At 38.2% G+C, this 10,292-nt stretch overlaps 1 non-coding gene across 1 annotated transcript; it reads right to left on the bottom strand.

Annotated features, from left to right (window-relative positions):
- Positions 1 to 9,623: 9,623 nt before the first annotated feature.
- Positions 9,624 to 9,731, bottom strand: LOC112725324 (small nucleolar RNA R71). Its single transcript, XR_003164440.1, has one exon. It is a non-coding gene; the product is annotated as a small nucleolar RNA R71 (small nucleolar RNA).
- Positions 9,732 to 10,292: the final 561 nt, after the last annotated feature.

Genomic DNA, 10,292 nt, shown 5'->3' with positions numbered 1-10,292 from the left:
ATGATGAGCATTTTTTCTGATCTTATTGAGAGCTGTATGGAAGTTTTCATGGATGATTTTAGCGTATATGGTGATTCATTTAACCTTTGCTTGGATAGTTTAGCTAGAGTATTAGACAGGTGTGTTAGTTCAAACCTTGTATTAAATTTTGAAAAATGTCATTTTATGGTAAAACAAAGTATTGTTCTAGGACACATTGTTTCTAATACTGGTAGATGTAATTTCTAGTTTGCCTTACCCCTCCTCCGTGAGGGAAGTCCGTTCGTTCCTTGGCCATGTAGATTTCTACCAGAGATTTATCAAGGACTTCAGTAAGGTAGCATTGCCTTTATCCAGACTACTGCAGAAGGATGTTGAATTCGAGCTGAGTGAGGACTGCATCAATGCATTCGATAAGCTGAAGATCGCCTTGACTCAAGCTCCGATTGTGAGAGGACCAGACTGGAGCCAGCCTTTTGAGATTATGTGTGACGCCTCCAACCATACAGTAGGAATGGCGCTGGCTCAGCGCGAAGGTAAGGATCCTTTCGTAATTGCTTATACTTCTAAGACCTTAGACGCTGCTCAATCTAATTACACTACCACTAAAAAAGAGCTTCTGGCTATTGTTTTTACTCTGGATAAATTCCGAGCCCATTTACTTGGTACTAAGGTGGTAGTGTACTCAGACCATGCAGCTCTAAAATATTTATTAGCTAAAAAGGAGTCTAAACTAAGGTTAATACGTTAGATACTGTTGCTGCAAGAATTTGATTTAGAAATTAAAGATAGAAGTGGTTCCCAGAATTTAGTGGCAGACCACTTGAGTCACCTTGAGCACATTAAGGATGACTCCACTCCTATCAATGATGCTTTTCCATTTGATAGCTTACACGCAATATCTGAAGTAGTTCCTTGGTATGCACCTATAGCTAATTATTTAGTCAGTCATACCTTCCCTCCCAATTTTACTAAGCATCAAAGAGACAAGCTGAAAAGTGAGTTCAAATATTATATATGGGATGACTCATATTTAGCGAGGTGGTGTTGACCAGGTAATTAGAAAGTGTGTACCTCAATCAGAATTCCAGTCAATTTTAGAGGCCTGCCACTCCTCTGAGAGTGGTGGACATTTTGGCCCTCAAAGAACAGTTAGAAAAATTTTAGACTGTGGATTCTGGTGGCCCACTCTTTTTAAAGATGCTACTGCCTTCTGTAAATCTTGTTCCCAATGCCAAAGGTTTGGTAATATATCCAAGAGGGATGAGATGCCCCAACAGCTTATGCTATTCTGTGAAATTTTTTATGTCTGGGCATTGACTTCATGGGTCCATTCCCAAACTCTAGTGGTTTCTTATATATACTGTTAGTTATAGATTATATTTCTAAATGGGTGGAAGTAATTCCTACCCGTACTGATGATGCTAACACTGTTGTCTCCTTTGTTAGAAACCACATTATCTGTCGCTTTGGATCACCACGAGCAATCATGAGTGATCAAGGGACTCACTTTTGTAACAGGAGAAACAAGACTACTGAAGAAGCATGGGATTGTTCATAAGGTAGCGATAGCTTACCATTCTCAGACCAATGGACAAGCAGAGGTGGTCTAACAGGGAGATAAAGCGCATTCTGGAGAAGATAGTCAAGCCTCATAGGAAGGACTGGAGCACCAGGCTTGTTGATACACTCTGGGCTTATCGGACAGCGTACAAGACACCCATTAGGATGAGTTCCTTCCGCTTAGTGTACGAAAAGGCTTGTCACCTCCCAGTGGAGGTGAAACACAAGGCTTTCTGGGCTGTAAGGGAATGCAACATGGGATTTGAGAAAGCTGGTGCTGAAAGGAAGCTACAACTAGCAGAACTGGAGACCCTTCGACTAGAAGCATATGACAACCCCAGACTATACAAGGAGAAGGTGAAGGCTGTGCATGACAAGCATATCAAGAGAAGAGAGTTTCGACCTGGGGAGTTAGTCTTCCGTTACAACTCAAGGCTGAGACTCATACCAGGCAAGCTGAGATCAAGGTGGAAAGGCCCCTATAGAGTAGAAAAGGCAGAGCCATACGGAGTTTTCTACCTGAGTCATCCTTCAAGTTCCAAATTCATCAAGGTCAATGGACATCGCTTAAAGCTGTATCATGGTGAGAAGATGAAAGAAAATAAAGAGCTAGAGGTCTTCCTCTTGGAGGACCACCAACAGAAGTAGATTGAGCTTGTGGATCGTCCAACTTAAGGACGTAAAAGCAAAGTGCTAGGTGGGAGACAACCCACCATGGTATGATCGTTTCTTCTCATTCCTAGTCTATTTTATTTTAATTTTTGCAATAGTCATTCATAATTTCTGCATATTCATCTACATGCTGCATTTTGCATTCTGCATAAATAAATAAAAACACACGACGCACAAGCGTCGCTGACGCGTCCGCGCCATATGTGTGTGCGTGAAAAATAAAAATTGAATAGAGAGTTGGGCAAGAGTGGTGCTGGTGGCGTGCCTCGCACACAAGCAAGTCCACGAGTCTGTGTCCCTCACGCATAAGCGTCGCTTGCGTTTTCACCAGTCCACGCGTACGCATCCCTCATGCGTACGCATGACCCTGCAAATCGGTGTAAATGGGTGTATGGTCAGAGAGTTATGATGGTGTGGGGCTGGAACTGTGCTAGCAGCACAAGTCCCATCACGCGTACGCGTCCGACGCGTGTGCGTCGTTTTCCCAAAAGGGCCATCCACGCGTGCGCATGCCTGACGCGCACGCGTCGTATGCCATTTTTGCCCCACGCCCAGAGCTAACAGAGAGTTGTGCGTACGCGTCGATGCCTTTGCGTGATTTGCACCATCAAAGGCACGCGTACACGTGATGCATGCGTACGCGTCGCATGCGACGCATAATTAAACCACCTCAGTGTCTAATTTCAAAAAAATCCCTCCCCCAATCCTAATTCTTTTCAAATCCTATTTATTTCTTCTTCCTTTTTCCTCCTTTCTTCCTTATTCTTTCTCCATATCTATTACTTTCTTCTTTCCTTCTTCATCTTCCCTATTAAGTTTCTTTTCTTCTTTCTCTTTTACTCTTTCATTATTATATTAATTTATGTTTCTTTCTTCTTTATTTTTCTTTTAGTTTCATTATCCATGGTTTCTTTTTCTTTTCTTTTTCTTGTATTTTTATGTTGGTATTGGAATTTTATTTGGGTATTACCTTACTATACTAAAGCTTGTGGATATTATGAGGAGTGATTTGACAATTGACATATTAAATTGGCTCTCATATACATTTGGATTATATTATTTTCATTCCTACTTTAACTTGCTCACCAAGTGTTTATGAAAAAGCCTATGGCATCTTGAACTCTATTTTATTTTACTCTTTTTACTTGAATACCTCTTTTTCACAATATTTGTACTCCACATATATTTGGAATTATCATTCACAATTGTCATCATATAAATACTCTCTAAATTGGCACATTGAATTATTGATGCTTGAGTTATGCTTCTCATGCCTATTACTTGCATGCTTTTACTCTCTTGCATCTAATTACCATGAATTGCCCTCTTGTTCTTCATTGATGTCTCACCTACATGTTGTAGGTACCATGTATTTGAGCTATCATCTTTCCTTTGGCATTCATTATCACTTGGAATTTTCTCCCTTCCGGTCTTAGTTATCTATATTTTACACTCTTCTTTTTTCTTCTTCCTTAGGCATGGGTACCAAGAAAGAAAAAGAGAAGGCCACTGACAAGACACCAGCAAGGAGATGAACCAAGAGAACACTTGCAAAAGCACTTCCATCTACCAATGTCAAGCCACCAACAAAGCGGGTGAAGAGGATCATTAAGGTTGATGAATCAGAGAAAGCTTTTCCCGCACGGGACTCCACACGATTTGCTAACCGTTATTACGAACAGATGTTTCCCATCCTAGCCGAGAGGAACTACAAAAATGAGCATCTACTCATTATTCCCACACACTTTGTTAATTTTGTGGAGCCCCGAATAGAGAGGAGATGGTGGAGATTTTTTAGGAGACAGCCACGGGAGGCCAACTTATCATGGGTCGTTGAATTCTACTCAAACTTCTACTCGCCTACTCTGCAGACTGTCTTCGTCCGTCAGCAGCAAGTCCCTGTCTCCGAGAGTGCCATACAGAGAGCACTGGACCTTCCACCTAGTCCTGAGAGATGGGATGCATATCAAGAATCATCTCGTAAGTGCCAGATGTATCAGTTCGACTGGGATAGCGTACTTGGAGTTATAGCCCAACCTGGCAGCAAGTGGATCAACGGGCAGCATCGTTCAAAACCCAAGAGCATCTCAGCCCAGTCACTCACCCTGGAGGCTCGCGTGTGGTCACAAATTATATCCCACTATGTCTTTCCGAGCACTCACGAGTCGACCTTCACAGCAGACATGGCTGTCCTCATCTGGTGCATCCTGACAGAGCAACCCCTCAACCTGCCCCGACACATCCGGCAAGCTATGGGACATGTACAGATAGCGGGTAATCTGCCTTTTCCCACCTTGGTCTCAGATTTAGTCTCTACAGCAGGTGTGTCCTCTCAGGCAGAAGACACGAAGGTCATGATCCCTAGGGCTGACAAGTATGTCCCGAATGGGAAGTACATCAAGCCACCAATTCCCTCTGCGAGCCGGCCTGCAGGGCCATCTTTAGATACTCCTCCTTCTTCTTCTCCACCATCATCCACACTACAAGCACCATCCATCCATTAGATGTTCCTACAAATCCTTGAGAGGTTCGACTGGCAAGACCGGCAGATGGAGCAAATGGAGCGCCATAACAAGCGCAGATACAACTATCTGAAAGAACTCATAGCTGGTACTCACCCACCTCCAGAACAGAAGGACACCCCGGACTCCCCTTCATCCAGTACCACAGGCAGCCAAGGCGAACCAGACACTGGAGGTGACGCTTCTAGCCCTCCCTTGCTCCTTACTGATGGCACGGAGGACCGTGCCAAGCCTTAAATGTGGAGAGGTCAGTCCTTGACTTCCGGAGGTAACTTTTCTCTCTTAACACCAACATTTAACTTTTTCTTTGGTTAGATAGGATAGATTGCATGATAATAATTGTTTGCATGTATGTTTTGCTTGGTTAAAGTAATGAGTTTCTTTTCAAGACCCTTTTTATAGTATTTCACTAATTTAAATTGGAAAAAAAATTTTGCTAAACTTGTTTGAGGATTGTAATTTGGAACATGAATTGTAGCAAAGAACACACAACCCGTGAGTTTTTGAGCTTAATTGCATGGTTACATTATTTAACCATAATATTTTATTCTTGTGTGTTTCCTTCTCTATGATTGTAATCTATATTTTGTTCCATTCTATATGTCCATTGTTTAGTGTATTTATATGCATACATATGATTGAGGCCATCATTCGTTATTAGCTCATTCATCCTAAATAGCCTACCCTTTCAATCACCTTTGTTACCCACTTTGAGCCTTTTAATCCCCTTTTGTTCTATATTTTACCGCATCACTAGCCTTAAACGGAAAAATAATTAATTACCTGATTTGAATCTTTGGTTAGCTTAAGATAGAGATTGTATATCAATTAAGTGTGAGGAACCGTGGAAACTTGGGTTGATAAGAAAGTGTTGAATTTTATTGACAAGATATTGAGAATTTGGGTACCTACTCATGTAAGATCAGAAAAATTAAAAAAAAAAAAAAAACACATGTGCATTGATATGTTATGTTTACTTTTACCTTTAGAAAAAACCAAAAATATTCAAATAAATAATAAATTAAATAAGGGGACAAAATTATCCCAATACTAAGTTTAATAAAAGATCAATGCATATGTGATAAATTAAGAAAATTTTGGTACATGAGAATTGATGAGCGGATAATTTATACGCTTTTTGGCATTGTTTTTACATAGTTTTTAGCATGATTTAGTTAGTTTTTAGTATATTTTTATAAGTTTTTAATTAAAATTCACATCTCTGGACTTTACTATGAGTTTGTGTGTTTTTCTGTGATTTTAGGTATTTTCTGGCTGAAATTGAGGGACTTGAGCAAAAATCAGATTCAGAGATTGAAGAAGGACTGCAGATGCTGTTGGATTCTGACCTTCCTGCACTCAAAGTCGATTTTCTGGAGCTACAGAACTCCAAATGGCGCGCCCTTAATTGATTTGGAAAGTAGACATTCAAGGCTTTCCAGAAATATATAATAGTCCATACTTTGCTTAAGGATAGACTACGTAAACTGGCGTTGAATGCCAGTTCCATGCTGCATTCTAGAGTCAAACGCCAGAAACAGGCTGCAAAGTGGAGTTAAACGCTAGAAACAGGTTACAAACTGGCGTTCAACTCCAAGAAAGATCTCTACACATGTAAAGCTCAATGCTCAGCCCAAGCACACACCAAGTGGGCCCCGGAAGTGGATTTCTGCATCATTTACTCATTTCTGCAAACCCTAGTAACTAGTTTAGTATAAATAAGACTTTTTACTATCTTTGTAAGGGATCTCTGATTAGTTTTATGCTATCTTAGACTTTCATGGGGGCTGGCCATTTGGCCATGCCTGGACCATTATCACTTATGTATTTTCAACGGTAGAGTTTCTACACTCCATAGAATAAGGTGTGGAGCTCTGCTGTTCCTCATGAATTAATACAAAGTACTACTGTTTTTCTATTCAATTCAAGCTTATTCCTTCTCTAAGATATCCATTCGCACCCAAGAACATGATGAATGTGATGATTATGTGACGCTCATCATCATTGTCACTTATGAACACGTGCCTGACAAACACTTCCGTTCTACATGCAAACAAGCTAGAATGAGTATCTCTTGGATATCTAATACAGAGGACCGAGTCCGAGATATTAGAATCTTTGTGGTATAAGTTAGAACCCATGGATGGCCATTCCTGAGATCCAGAAAGTCTAAACCTTGTCTGTGGTATTCCGAGTAGGATCTGGGAAGGGATGGCTGTGACGAGCTTCAAACTCGCGAGTGCTGGGCGTAGTGATAGACGCAAAAGGATAGTAAATCCTATTCCAGTATGATCGAGAACCGCCAGATGATTAGCCATGCAGTGACAGCGCATTGGACCATTTTCACAGAGAGGATGGGGTGTAGCCATTGACAACGGTGATGCCCTACATAAAGCTTGCCATGGAAAGGAGTAGGAATGGTTGGATGAAGACAGCAATAAAGCAGAGGTTCAGAGGAACGAAAGCATCTCTATACGCTTATCTGAAATTCTCACCAATGAATTACATAAGTATCTCTATCCTAGTTTATGTTTTATTTATCTTTTAATTATTAAAACTCTATAACCATTTGAATCCGCCTGACTGAGATTTACAAGGTGACCATAGCTTGCTTCAAGCCGACAATCTCCGTGGGATCGACCCTTACTCACGTAAGGTTTATTACTTGGACGACCCAGTACACTTGTTGGTTAGTTGTGCGAAGTTGTAACAAAGAACTAAGATTATGAACGTGTGTATAAAGTTTTCAGCGCCGTTACCAAGGAATGGAACCGTCACGATTTCTGCGCACCAAGTTTTTGGTGCCATTGCCGGGGATTGTTCGAGTTTGGACAACTGACGGTTCATCTTGTTGCTCAGACTAGGTAATTTTATTTTAATTTTAAGCTTTTTGTTTCTTATTTTCAAAAAATACAAAAAAAATTTCTTCTTTTTCGTTTTCCCAAAATAATTTTCGAAAAAAAATTTATAAAATCATAAAATCTAAAATATTTTTGTGTTTCTTGTTTGAGTCTAATGTCAAATTTTAAGCTTTTTGTCAATTGTATTTTTTTTAATTTTCTAAAAAATTTTATTTTCAAAAATTTCATGCATTGCATTCTTCATGATCTTCAAGTTGTTCTTGGCCAGTCTTCTTGTTTGATCTTCATATTTACTTGTTTTGTGTCTTTTCTTGTTTTTCATATGCATTCTTGAAACATTAATGTCTAAAGAATAAAAAATTTTAAGTTTGGTATCTTACATTTTTTCTTTTCTTGAAAATTTTTCAAAAATAAGTTCTTGATGTTCATCTTGACATTCAAAGTGTTCTTGGTGTTCATCTTTACATTCATAGTGTTCTTGCATGCATCACATGTTTTGATCCAAAATTTTCATGCATTGAGTCTTTTTTATGTTTTTCTCTTTCATCATTAAAAATTCAAAAAATTAAAAAAATATCTTTCCCTTATTCTATCATAAAATTTCGAAAATTTGGGTTGACTTTTTCAAAAAATTTTCAAAATTAGTTGTTTCTTATGAGTCAAATCAAATTTTCAATTTAAAAATTCTATCTTTTTCAAATCTTTTTCAAAAATCAAATCTTTTTCATTTTTCTTTCATAATTTTCGAAAATTCCAAAATGATTTTCAAAAATCCTTTTCTTATTTTGTTTCATAATTTCAAAATCTTTACTAACAATTAATGTGATTGATTCAAAAATATTAAGTTTGTTACTTGCCTAGTAAGAAAAGTTCAATCTTTAAACTCTAGAATCATATCTTTTTAGTTTCTTGTTAGTCAAGTAATCAACTTTAATTTTCAAAATCAAATCTTTTTAAATTTCTTTTTCAAATCTTTTTTTTTCAAAATAAGTTTCAATCACATCTTTTTCAAAATCAATTTCAAAATATTTTCTAACTTCTTATCTTTTCAAAATTAATTTTCAAATCTCTTTCAATCAATCTTATCTTTTTGTTTCAATCATATCTTTTTCAAAACTACCTAACTAATTCTCTCTCTAATTTTCGAAAATCCCTTCCCTCTTTTTCAAAAATCCTTTTTTCTATTTAACTAATTATTTTAATTTTTAATTTAATTTGATTTCAATTTTAATTTTCAAAATTTAACTTTAAATTTTAATTTTAATTTAATTAATTTTCGAAATTCCCTCTCTCTCATCTCCTTCTAATTATTTATTTATTTATTTATTTATTTATTTACTAACACTTCTCTTCATCTCAAAATTCGAACCCTCTCTTCCTCTTGGTGTTCGAATTTCTCTTCTTCTATTATTATCTTCTTCTACTCACATAAAGAAATCTCTATATTGTGACATAGAGGATTCCATATTTTCTTTTGTGTTCTCTTCTTTTTCATATGAGCAGGAACAAGGATAAGAACATTCTTGTTAAAACTGATCCTGAACCTGAAAGGACTCTGAAGAGGAAGCTAAGGGAAGGCAAAGCACAACTCTCTGGAGAAAATCTGACAGAAATTTTTGAAAAAGAAGAAAACATGGCCGAAAATAACAACAATGCAAGGAAGATGCTTGGTGACTTTACTGCACCTAATTCCGATTTACATGGAAGGAGCATCTCAATTCCTGCCATTGGAGCAAACAACTTTGAGCTTAAACCTCAATTAGTTTCTCTGATGCAACAGAACTGCAAGTTTCATGGACTTCCATCTGAAGATCCTTTTCAGTTCTTAACTGAATTCTTGCAGATCTGTGATACTGTTAAGACCAATGGGGTTGATCCCGAGGTCTACAGGCTTATGCTTTTCCCATTTGCTGTAAGAGACAAAGCTAGAATTTGGTTGGACTCTCAACCTAAAGACAGCCTGAACTCTTGGGATAAACTGGTCACGGCTTTCTTAGCTAAGTTCTTTCCTCCTCAAAAGCTTAGCAAGCTTAGAGTGGATATTCAAACCTTCAGACAAAAGGAAGGTGAATCCCTCTATGAAGCTTGGGAGAGATACAAGGAACTGACCAAAAGGTGTCCTTCTGACATGCTTTCAGAATGGACCATCCTGGATATCTTCTATGATGGTCTGTCTGAACTATCTAAGATGTCATTGGACCATTCTGCAGGTGGATCCATTCACCTAAAGAAAACGCCTGCAGAAGCTCAAGAACTCATTGAAATGGTTGTAAATAACCAATTCATGTACACTTCTGAAAGGAATCCTGTGAATAATGGGACGCCTATGAGGAAGGGAGTTCTTGAAATTGATACTCTGAATGTCATATTGGCTCAGAATAAAATATTGACTCAGCAAGTCAATATAATCTCTCAGAGTCTGAATGGATTGAAGGAATCATCCAACAGTACTAAAGAGGCATCTTCTGAAGAAGAAGCTTATGATCCTGAGAACCCTGCAATAGCAGAGGTGAATTACATGGGTGAACCCTATGGAAACACCTATAATCCCTCATGGAGGAATCATCCAAATTTCTCATGGAAGGATCAACAAAAGCCTCAACAAGGCTTTAACAATGGTGGAAGAAACAGGTTTAGCAATAGCAAGCCTTTTCCATCATCCACTCAGCAATAGACAGAGAATTCTGAGCAGGAT

Source organism: Arachis hypogaea, chromosome 11, assembly GCF_003086295.3.
Source record: "Arachis hypogaea cultivar Tifrunner chromosome 11, arahy.Tifrunner.gnm2.J5K5, whole genome shotgun sequence".
NCBI lineage: Eukaryota > Viridiplantae > Streptophyta > Magnoliopsida > Fabales > Fabaceae > Arachis > Arachis hypogaea.
The sequence above is the reverse complement of the archived record's forward strand: the minus strand, read 5'-3'. Positions and strand labels throughout refer to the sequence as shown.